At 41.3% G+C, this 12444-nt stretch overlaps 1 long non-coding RNA gene across 1 annotated transcript; it reads right to left on the bottom strand.

Moving 5' to 3' along the window:
* Positions 1-3465: 3465 nt before the first annotated feature.
* On the bottom strand, positions 3466-4055 carry LOC119322236. Its single transcript, XR_005155474.1, has 2 exons — positions 3920-4055; positions 3466-3834 (listed from the first exon to the last, which is right to left on the bottom strand). It is a non-coding gene; the product is annotated as an uncharacterized LOC119322236 (long non-coding RNA).
* Positions 4056-12444: the final 8389 nt, after the last annotated feature.

Here is a 12444-nt window from a genome sequence, read left to right as displayed (position 1 = left end):
GTCACGAACTTATCGACCTTTGTCAAGACCATCTCTGAGCTAGTTGGTCAATAAAGAGTTCACTTTGCCAAAAGACAAGAAGGAGCGGGATGTGGAGTGGATATTTAGAGTGCTCCAAGCCCGATTTACAGTTGTTGGTGCACCTGCTAACAATGGGGTCTAGAGACCTTGTGAGAGGTGATGGCATGTTGTGTGATCATGCACAACATGATCGTGGACGATGAGGGTGATGATCCGGCGGAGGTCTGGAAATTGAGAACATGGGTGATCCTACCCAACTTCGAAATTAGAGTCAGGCCATGTTTACAGAGTTTGTCCAAATGCATCAGCACATTCGGCATTGAGCAACTCATGTGAAGCTTAAAGAAGATCTGATTCGCCACGTGTGGGCATTTAAAGGGGGACAACTAGAACATATGTATGAGTTGAATTCAAGTTTGAACTATTTTATCTCAAAACTTAGTTGGATTGTAATATTTACATTTGAACTAAGGTCACATTTTAATATTTCCACTCTTGGGAGATTTGATATGCTATTATTTTCAGTGTTGAGGACTTAGGAAAAACAATTACAAGGACGGACGTTTAAGAGACAAGATTGGATAAATAGTGTATCTATTTTGAAAGTCGGCGTTGGGATACCCTAAAAGCTCATTCTCGCGAGTAAAAAAAGTCCCACATGGAATGGACTGAAACTGGTACTACCATGTGAGAGGCGAGACAGCCATGTCGCTGGAAGCACGGGTATTGGTCAAGTTGTCTATATTCCTCTATTAATCATTTTCTACAAGAAAAATATTCAAATGAGACCTATCGTTTGTACCACCATCGATATACTACATACGAAATAACGAGCCAAGTCAGAAACAAGCTCCATGGGTTTTTCAATTCAAGTAAGTAGTGTTAAAACTAAATAATGTACAATGTGCAATCAAGCGAAATAATTTGAGTTACTACATACAAAATAATGACCTGTTATTTTAATACGCTGAGCACAAATGAAGAAGAACTCAACAAGTTTGCCATGTTAGTTTCAAGAAAAATTAATGCTTACTCAAAGTGGAAGTGAAAACAATGAAAATGGAAATAGAACCTTATGCTAACAAAATAATGCATGGATTCCAGTAGTGAACTATTAAAACAGTAAAGATACGACAAACTAGCCATGTTGAAAACGATGTGAAATAGCAGTTTGTTAAATGAGTAGATTTATTTTCGATCAAGATTGCTTTTCACACAAGCACTTGACAGGAAGGGAAGGAAGGAGAGGAGGGCATACATCGGCTCGGACCTTGTCTACGACCTGCAGTTCATCAGGAATGGGTTGAAGCTGCTGCTGCAGCATGCTGCAAGCTCCCGGTCCTCTATGGGAGGCCGAGGTGCCCCATCGAAGGTCGGCAAGAGGATGCAGGTGGAGCCGATGACAAACCCTCGTGGGTACATACAAGAAACTGAGTTAGATCGGTTTTAAGCCACCGGAACAATAGCTATTAATCAGTCGCCTCCTCCAAATGAACACAGGAAATCGTAGCAAAGGTCACCCTAGAAGAACAGGGCATGAAAAACAAATGTAAGGCAGTAGTATAACTAATTTACCAATATATCTCTTCCTCCACGCCCACCCCTAGATCGCTGGACCGAGCTCCAATACACAACATGCCTGAAGCACACACACGAACCATGTCAACGAATCTCCTCCTACTCTGCTACCTGGCCCACCGATCACCACCGGTATCACAACCTAAAGATAATGAAGGAGCATTGACATCGTTATCTTCCCATAGTATAGCCAAGCTAGGTTGTATTCGTAGATGATTTGTAGGATTTGTACAAACTATCAGTAACTATCTAATAATGATAGTGCAATTCCAAACTGGCTAGTGATCTACAAATCCAATAGTGATCAAATCCTAGCTAGCTGACTTTGCTGCATATGACTCGATCTGTTGCTCTAAATGTTTAGTAGCAATAATTAGTACAGAATATGAACAGTTGCGGAGCCCATCCAGCAGCAAGCCCCGGATTGTCCCGGGCTTCCTTCGAGCACTGTAGGACTATGGCTACCGTAATCACTATAAGCGCAGAAAGATTTGGGCCTCACACCCCAGGACCAAGCCCTTGGGGGTCTAGTCCTGTCTGCGCCCCTTAATACAGTAGAGGAAGTTCAGGACCATAGCTCATTCGAACCTATGCTCGACACTGTCCAATTTAATGCAACTTTCATGTGGATCCGTCCCTGTCAGCATTCAAAATTCCTTGATGTTGTATTGTTTGCCTTAATCCTTCTATCCTGGGTTTTTTTAACATGGAGGACTGGCACACTTACCCATGTACTGTAGCACATGTGCCCATGTCGTAGAATTAAAAAATTATTCTTCTGCTCATGGGTGTAAAATCAGAGGCAGCCACTTGGCTCTCGGGCACCAGAACTCCTGGTGCGTAGAAATAATTTTCCAAAAATCATAGAAACACAAAAATCATCCAAACATTTATGCATGTAGATTTGGATCTTCTTTACCCTCGCAAAAGTTCCAGAAAATAATATTGACATATGCATGATGTGCAAAAAAAGCAGCATGGGTCAAAAGGTCATTCAGATGTGTAGAAACACAACCAAACATCATAGGTTTGCATAGATCGCATTCATTTGAAATATTTGATGAAAAAAATCAGTTCACCTAACATTTAGATTACTAGGGGTGTGGATTTCTGCATGATTGTTTGACAAAAAAACTGAAATTTATTTTGGCACCCGTATCCAAAGAGAATTTAGCGCACAGTAACTTCTGTATACAATCGATGTCTTGGGCATACTGTTCAATTACATGACATCCCTTCATGCATGTCTTGTGGAGAGTGCTAGCACACATTAAGGTGCAATGAACATGAGTGAGTGCATTAGACAACAATCTAGTTTCCCAATGCATCATGGCTATATTATTACCTATCGTGTGAACATCAAGAGTTAGCATTTCTAACCTTTAATAAACTGTTCGCACAATGAAAGCTTTACCTGCAATGCATCGATCCCTATAAATGATGTCTGGAGAAGAGTGATCCTGAGTGTCGGTTTGGATAGACCATTGTTCCACACAAAATTTTCGCTTCGTGGTGGTAACCACAATGATCATACCCAACCACCATTGAGTGTATGTAAGACAGTTCAATCAATGGAGTAACTGAGCCAAGCTCGATGGGGTTCTACAAAGCTTCTACTTGACGCCCATTTTGTTACTAACTGTTTTCGTCACACTTAATTTCTTCAGTGATCATATCAAATTGCATCGGATGCTATGGTGCCAACTCTATGTTCCATGGAGTTATTGGCATTTTGGTTTTTCTTGCGTCTGAGAGGCAACACAACACTTCTAGGGAAACCATGGCCACAATGTTGAGGGTTTGGATTTTTGGCGGAAATTTAGAATTGATTCCTATAGGAAAATAGATCCATACAATGAAATCTAGGAACAACATTATTCATACTTTAGGGTTGGACTGAAAACTTGGTCATGCAAGAAACATGGTCTACAGCAGATGCCAATAATCACATTCTAAAGGAACATTTTATTCTGTCTACGTAAAAAATAATGGCTCATTCCATTCAAGGAGTTTATTCACCGAGATTACATCACACAAGCACGATCAAGATTCATTCGATGTCATGGATCCATAACCAAAATGGTTGTGTCCAATCAAACTATAGAGGCCAACAACAACATTGTCCAAGGTGGTTGCAATAGAAGGAATGAAGACCCTTGTCTATTAAGTTGCATTCTTCCATTCAACTAGGCTCAGAGCATCCTAGTATCGGACCTATGCAATATGGCTCTCCACCTGCAGATGCAATAAAATAGTATTCATCATTAGCAATTCAACAAGACAAGATTATTCTAGATTAGCCCTTTCAAATAGTGCTTACCTCGTGCATGGCAGGATGACATGGTACAAGCAAACGCCATGACGAGGACAAGGAAAGCAATGGACCTGTCCCTTCTTGTGTTTCCTCGGTTTATGTGTGCCATGAGGAGAAGAGGCGTGTGACTTGTGTAGGTTCGTCTTCCTTGTGTTCTTATGGTGTGCTACTTTGCTGCCAAAGCTCCTTTTATTTATTGGCTTTATATAGAAGCACATCCATATCTTGCAAAAATATTTCCCATATGGTTTATTATATTTGTTATTTAGTAAATTAATGTTGATATATGTTGCATATGTATTATATTTACACTATATGCATTGTATTTTATATCATGATATCTTGTTACGTCAAAAGAAATGCCACACAAATCTTCATATTGTGTATTTATTGAGGAGCTATTAATTTTTGAGTCAGTCTATAATGGTTATTTCTTTAATCAAAGGACAATCATATCTTGGATAGATGTTGCTCGTATCATTTTTTGCATTTATTATCTACTAACTAGTGTTGATATATTTTGCATTTGTATGCTCTTTACACCGACACAACATATATAATACTGGTATTGATATCCTGATATCTTGTTATGTTACTCCATCTATTCCCTTATACAAGGCCACTATGAAAAATACGTTTTGCATCTATACAAGGACACTAACATTAATCGAGGTAAAAACTAATGATGTTTCATCTTAGTAGCAACTTATTTAATACTTGCATGCATGTAGCCATAATGACACTGTGTTATTTTCTTCTCATTCCTTCCTTGCATGCATGTGGGCATATTAATGATCCCGGTTAACAAGAAGAAAAGTTAGCTTGCAAAGCAGCCATTAAATTTTACCTTGGTACCTGTAATCTAAGTTTGTGGCCTTGTATAAGGGAATGGAGGGAGTAAAATGATTGCCAAGCATTATTTTCTATATTTTATTAAGGGACAATTTCTCAGTCAGTCTGAAATAATTATTTCTCGATCGAGGCACAATAATATTTGCATAGATGCTTCTCATATGGCTTCCTACATTAATTATCCACTTAATTGATGTTGATATATCTTGCATTTGTGTTCCATTTACACTATATATTCTTCTTTTATTACCCTGATATCATTTTACATCAAAATCAATAACGCACAAATCTGTATATTTTCTTGAGGATTATTTCTCACTCAATGTGGAATATTTATTGGCTCTTGCATTTATGTATCTTCTAAATTAATGTTGGCATAGTATATTCATTAATAATATTATTATTTCCGTACCTCTCTTTCAGTGACTCACGTATTGGTGGCCTAACCCTCTATTCACTTTAAAAATGACTCTCAAATTGATGGATTTGTGCCCATATGAAAAGCAAAACCATTCACTACTCATTCATGATTAAACTTTGTTTCATTCTTTGCCAAATCCAATTTGGTATATATATTGCTTCAAATCATGACTAAAGATCATAATTAAAAAGTAATACATAATATTGATGCTAATTAACAAATTTCTTCAAAGGTGGGACTACTGTCTAAACTGCTTTTACCGTGGAAAATACATGAACAATCTTTGAGGGTTTCTAGGTAGAGGGGTCTTACATGTGAAATATGGAGGCAAGGGTTGCTTGTGAGTGCCCCACCCCCTAGGACACATGGCCCATTGCGATCACAAGCCATCCTTTAGGTTGTTGCCCTCTTTTCACTACAAGAAATATGTCAACTAGTGACCTTCTGTCAGTGACCCTGGGAGAATTGGTCATAAATCTGCGACCATTTGAGACCAATTGGTCAAAAGCTGTTTGGGGGGCTCCAAACCCTTAAATATAACAACTATTTTGGTCAAAAATGTTGGGGAACGTAGCAGAAATTCAAAATTTTCCTACGCGTATCACCAAGATCTATCTATGGAGAGACCAGCAACGAGTAGAAAGAGAGTGCATCTACATACCCTTGTAGATCGCTAAGCGGAAGCGTTCAAGTGAACGGGGTTGATGGAGTCGTACTCGTCGTGATTCAGATCACCGATGATCCTAGTGCCGAACGGACGGCACCTCCGCGTTCAACACACGTACAACTCGACGATGTCTCCCACGCCTTGATCCAGCAAGGAGAGAGGGAGAGGTTGAGGAAGACTCCATCCAGTAGCAGCACAACGGCGTGGTGGTGATGGAGGAGCGTGGCAATCCTGCGGGGCTTCGCCGAGCACCTACGGGAGAGGAGATGTGTCACGGGAGGGAGAGGGAGGCAACCAAAGGCCTTAGGTATCATTGCTCCTCCTTTTCCCCACTATATATAGGGCCAAGGGAGAGGGGGAGGGCGCAGCCTTGCCCCCTCCTCCAAGGAAGGGGTGCGGCTAAGGATGGGGAGGAGTCCATCCTCCCCAAGGCACCTCGGAGGTGCCTTCCCCCTTTAGGACTCTCCCCTTTTTCCTTTATCTTGGCGCATGGGCCTCTAGGGGCTGGTGCCCTTGGCCCATGTAGGCCAAGGCGCACCCCCTACAGCCCATGTGGCCCCCCGGGGCAGGTGGCCCCACCCGGTGGGCCCCCGGGACCCTTCCGGTGGTCCCGGTACAATACCGATGACCCCGAAACTTGTCCCGATGGCCGAAACAGGACTTCCTATATATAAATCTTTACCTCCGGACCATTCCGGAACTCCTGGTGACGTCCGGGATCTCATCCGGGACTCCGAACAACATTCGGTAACCACATACAAACTTCCTTTATAACCCTAGCGTCATCGAACCTTAAGTGTGTAGACCCTACGGGTTCGGGAGACATGTAGTCATGACCGAGATGTTCTCCGGTCAATAACCAACAGCGGGATCTGGATACCCATGTTGGCTCCCACATGTTCCACGATGATCTCATCGGATGAACCACGATGTCAAGGACTCAATCGATCCCGTATACAATTCCCTTTGTCTAGCGGTATGGTACTTGCCCGAGATTCGATCGTCGGTATACCGATACCTTGTTCAATCTCGTTACCGGCAAGTCTCTTTACTCGTTCCGTAACACATCATCCCGTGATCAACCCCTTGGTCACATTCTGCACATTATGATGATGTCCTACCGAGTGGGCCCAGAGATACCTCTCCGTTTACACGGAGTGACAAAATCCCAATCTCGATTCGTGCCAACCCAACAGACACTTTCAGAGATACCCGTAGTGTACCTTTATAGCCACCCAGTTACGTTGTGACGTTTGGCACACCCAAAGCACTCCTACGGTATCCGGGAGTTGCACAATCTCATGGTCTAAGGAAATGATACTTGACATTAGAAAAGCTTTAGCATACGAACTACATGATCTTGTGCTAGGCTTAGGATCGGGTCTTGTCCATCACATCATTCTCCTAATGATGTGATCCCGTTATCAACGACATCCAATGTCCATGGTCAGGAAACCGTAACCATCTATTGATTAACGAGCTAGTCAACTAGAGGCTTACTAGGGACATGGTGTTGTCTATGTATCCACACATGTATCTGAGTTTCCTATCAATACAATTCTAGCATGGATAATAAACGATTATTATGAACAAGGAAATATAATAATAATCAATTTATTATTGCCTCTAGGGCATATTTCCAATAGTCTCCCACTTGCACTAGAGTCAATAATCTAGTTCACATCGATATGTGATTAACACTCAAGGTCACATCCCCATGTGACTAATACCCAAGAGTTTTAGGTTTGATCATGTTGCTTGTGAGAGAGGTTTTAGTCAACGGGTCTGAACCTTTCAGATCCGTGTGTGCTTTACAAATCTCTATGTCATCTCCTAGATGCAGCTACCACGTTCTATTTGGAGCTATTCCAAATAATTGTTCTACTTGGAGCTATTCTAAATTGTTGCTCCATTATACGTATCCGGTATCTCTACTCAGAGCTATCCGGATAGGTGTTAAGCTTGCATCGACGTAACCCTTTACGACGAACTCTTTTACCACCTCCATAATTGAGAAAATTCCTTAGTCCACTAGTTACTAAGGATAACTTTGACCGCTGTCCTGTGATCCATTCTTGGATCACTCTTGTACCCCTTGACTGACTCATGGTAAAGCACACTTCAGGTGCGGTACACAGCATAGCATACTGTAGAGCCTATGTCTTAAGCATAGGGGACGACCTTCGTTCCTTTCTCTCTATTCTGCCATGGTCGAGCTTTAAGTCTTAACTTCATACCTTACAACTCAGGCAAGAACTCCTTCTTTGACTGATCCATCTTGAACACCTTCAAGATCACGTCAAGGCATGTGCTCATTTGAAAGTACTATTAAGCGTTTTGATCTATCCTTATAGATCTTGATGCTCAATGTTCAAGTAGCTTAATCCAGGTTTTCCATGGAAAACACTTTCCAAATAACCCTATATGCTTTCCAGAAATTCTACGTCATTTCTGATCATTAATATGTCAACAACATATACTCATCAAAAATTCTATAGTGCTCCCACTCACTTCTTTGGAAATACAAGTTTCTCATAAACTTTGTATACACCCAAAATCTTTGATCATCATCAAAGCATACTTTCCAACTCCGAGATGCTCACTCCAGTCCTCAGAAGGATTGCTGGAGCTTTGCATACTTATTAGCATATTTCAGGATAGACAAAACCTTCCGGTTGTATCACATACAACCTTTCCTCAAGAATCGTCGAGGAAACAATGTTTTGACATCCTATCTGCAAGATTTCATAAATAATGCAGTAATTGCTAATATAATTCCAACAGACTCTTAGCATCGCTACGAGTGAGAAAGTCTCACCGCACTCAACTCCTTGAACTTGTCGGGAAACTTCTTAACGACAAGTCGAGCTTTCTTCAATGGTGACACTTACCATCATTGTCTGTCTTCCTTTCAAAATCCATCTGTACTCAACAGCCTTATGACCATCAAGTAGTTCTTCCAAAGTCTACACTTTGTTTTCATACATGGATCCTCTCTCGGGTTTTATGGCCTTGAGCCATTTATCGGAATCCGGGCCCACCATCGCTTCTCCATAGCTCGTAGGTTCATTGTTGTCTAGCAACATGACTTCCAAGACAGGATTACTGTACCACTCTGAAGCAGTACGTATCCTTGTCACCCTACGAGGTTCGGTAGTGACTTGATCCGAAACTTCATGATCACTATCATAAGCTTCCACTTCAATTGGTGTAGGTGCCACAGGAACAACTTCCTGTGCCCTGCCACACACTAGTTGAAGTGACGGTTCAATAACCTCATCAAGTCTCCACCATCCTCCCACTCAACTTTTCGAGAGAAACATTTCCTCGAGAAAGGACCCGATTCAAGAAACAATTCATATTGCTTTCGGATCTGAATTAGGAGGTATACCCAACTGTTTTTGGGTGTCCTATGAAGATGTACTTTATCCGCTTTGGGTTCGAGCTTAATCCTGAAACTTTTTCACATAAGCGTCGCAGCCCCAAACCTTTAAGAAATGACAACCATAATTCATACGGTGTCATCTCATCGGAATTACGTGGTTCCCTATTTAAAGTGAATGTGGTTGTCTTTAATGCCTAACCCATAAACTATCGTGGCAGTTCGATAAGAGACATCATGGTACGCACCATATCCAATAGGGTGCAACTATGATGTTCGGACACACCATCACACTATGGTGTTTCAGGCGGTATTGTGAAACAATTTCCACAATGTCTTAATTGTGTGCCAAAACTCGTAACTCAGATACTCATCTCTATGATCATATCATAGACATTTTATCCTCTTGTCACAATGATATTCTACTTCACTCTGAAATTACTTGAACCATTCAATAATTCAGACTTGTGTTTCATCAAGTAAATATTCTCAACATCTACTCGAATCATCTGTGAAGTAAGAACATAACGATATTCACTGCATGCCTCAGCACTCATTGGACTGCACACATCAAAATGTGTTGCTTCCAACAAGTTGCTATCTTGTTCCATCTTACTGAAAACGAGGCTTTTCAGTCATCTTGCCCATGTGGTATGATTTGCATGTCCCAAGTGATTCAAAATCAAGTGAGCCAAAACGGTCCATTTGCATGGAGTTTCTTCATGCATATACACCAATAGACATGGTTCGCATGTCTCAAACTTTTCAAAAACGAGTGAGCCCAAAGATCCATCAATATGGAGCTTCTTCATGCGTTTTATACCGATATGACTTACGTGGCAGTGCCACAAGTAGGTGGTACTATCATTACTATCTTTTGGCATGAACATGTGTATCACTACGATCGAGATTTAATAAACCATTCATTTTAGGTGTAAGACCATTGAAGGTATTATTCAAATAAACAGAGTAACCATTATTCTCCTTAAATGAATAACCGTATTGCGATAGACGTAATCCAATCATGTCTATGCTCAACGCAAACACCAAATAACAATTATTTAGGTTTAACACCAATCTCTTTGGTAGAGGGAGCGTGTGATGCTTGATCATATCAAGCTTGGAAAAACTTCCAACACATATCGTCAGCTCACCTTTAGCTAGTCTCCGTTTATTCCGTAGCTTTTATTTCGAGTTACTAACACTTAGCAACCGAACCGGTATCTAATACCCTGGTGCTACTAGGAGTACTAGTAAAGTACACATTAACATAATGTATATCCAATATACTTCTATCGACCTTGCCAGCCTTCTCATCTACCAAGTATCTAGGGTAATTCTGCTCTAGTGACTATTCCCCTTATCACAGAAGCACTTAGTCTCGGGTTTGGGTTCAACCTTGGGTTTCTTCACTAGAGCAGCAGCTGAATTGCCGTTTCATGAAGTATCCCTTTGTTCCCTTGCCCTTCTTGAAACTAGTGGTTTCACCAACCATCAACAATTGATGCTCCTTCTTGATTTCTACTTTCGCGGTGTCAAACATCACGAGTACCTCAAGGATCATCATATCTATCCCTGATATGTTATAGTTCATCACGAAGCTCTAACAGCTTGGTGGCAATGACTTTGGAGAACCATCACTGTCTTATCTTGAAGATCAACTCCCACTCGATTCAAATGATTGTTGTACTCAGACAATCTGAGCACAAGCTCAACAATTGAGCTTTTCTCCTTAGTTTGCAGGTTTAGAAAGTCATCGGAGGTCTTATACCTCTTGACATGGGCACGAGCCTAAAATCCCAATTTCAGCCCTCAAAACATCTCATATGTTTCGCGATGTTTCAAAAATGTCTTTGGTGCCTCAACTCTAAACCGTTTAACTGAACTATCACGTAGTTATCAAAACGTGTATGTCAGATGTTCGCAACAACCACAGACAACGTTCGAGGTTCAGCACACTGAGCGGTGCATTAAGGACATAAGCCTTCTATGAAGCAATGAGGACAATCCTCAGTTTACGGACCTAGTCCGCATAATTGCTACTATCAACTTTCAACTAATTTTTCTCTAGGAACATATCTAAACAGTAGAACTATAGCGTGAGCTACGACATAATTTGCAAAAACCTTTTGACTATGTTCAGGATAATTAAGTTCATCTTATGAACTCCCACTCAGATAGACATCCCTCTAGTCATCTAAGTGATTACATGATCCGAGTCAAACTAGGCCGTGTCCGATCATCACGTGAGACAGACTAGTCATCATCGGTGAACATCTTCATGTTGATCGTATCTTCTATACGACTCATGTTCGACCTTTCGGTCTCCGTGTTCCGGGGCCATGTCTGTACATGCTAGGCTCGTCAAGTTAACCCTAAGTGTTTCGCGTGTGTAAATCTGTCTTACACCCGTTGTATGTGAACGTTAGAATCTAACACCCGATCATCACGTGGTGCTTCGAAACACGAACTGTCGCAACGGTGCACAGTTAGGGGAGAACACTTCTTGAAATTGTTGTAAGGGATCATCTTATTTACTACCGTCGTTCTAAGCAAATAAGATGTATAAACATGATAAACATCACATGCAATCAAATAGTGACATGATATGGCCATCATCACTTTGCTCCTTTTGATCTCCATCTTCGGGGCTCCATGATCATCATCGTCACCGGCATGACACCATGATCTCCATCATCGTGTCTTCATGAAGTTGCCTCGCCAACTATTACTTCTACTACTATGGCTAATGGTTAGCAATAAAGTAAAGTAATTACATGACGTTTAAGTTGACACGCAGGTCACAAATAAATAAAGACAACTCCTATGGCTCCTGCCGGTTGTCATACTCATCGACATGCAAGTCGTGATTCCTATTACAAGAACATGATCAATCTCATACATCACATATATCATTCATCACATCCTTTTTGGCCATATCACGTCACATAGCATACCCTGCAAAAACAAGTTAGACGTCCTCTAATTGTTGTTTGCATGTTTTACGTGGCTGCTATGGGTTTCTAGCAAGAACGTTTCTTACCTACGCATGAACCACAACGTGATATGCCAATTGCTATTTACCCTTCATAAGGACCCTTTTCATCGAATCCGATCCGACTAAAGTGGGAGAGACAGACACCCGCCAGCCACCTTATGCAACTAGTGCATGTTTGTCGGTGGAACCGGTCTCACGTAAGCGTACGTGT

Source organism: Triticum dicoccoides, chromosome 6B (genome assembly GCF_002162155.2).
Source record: "Triticum dicoccoides isolate Atlit2015 ecotype Zavitan chromosome 6B, WEW_v2.0, whole genome shotgun sequence".
Lineage (NCBI taxonomy): Eukaryota > Viridiplantae > Streptophyta > Magnoliopsida > Poales > Poaceae > Triticum > Triticum dicoccoides.
This window is presented reverse-complemented; position numbering and strand designations above follow the sequence as displayed.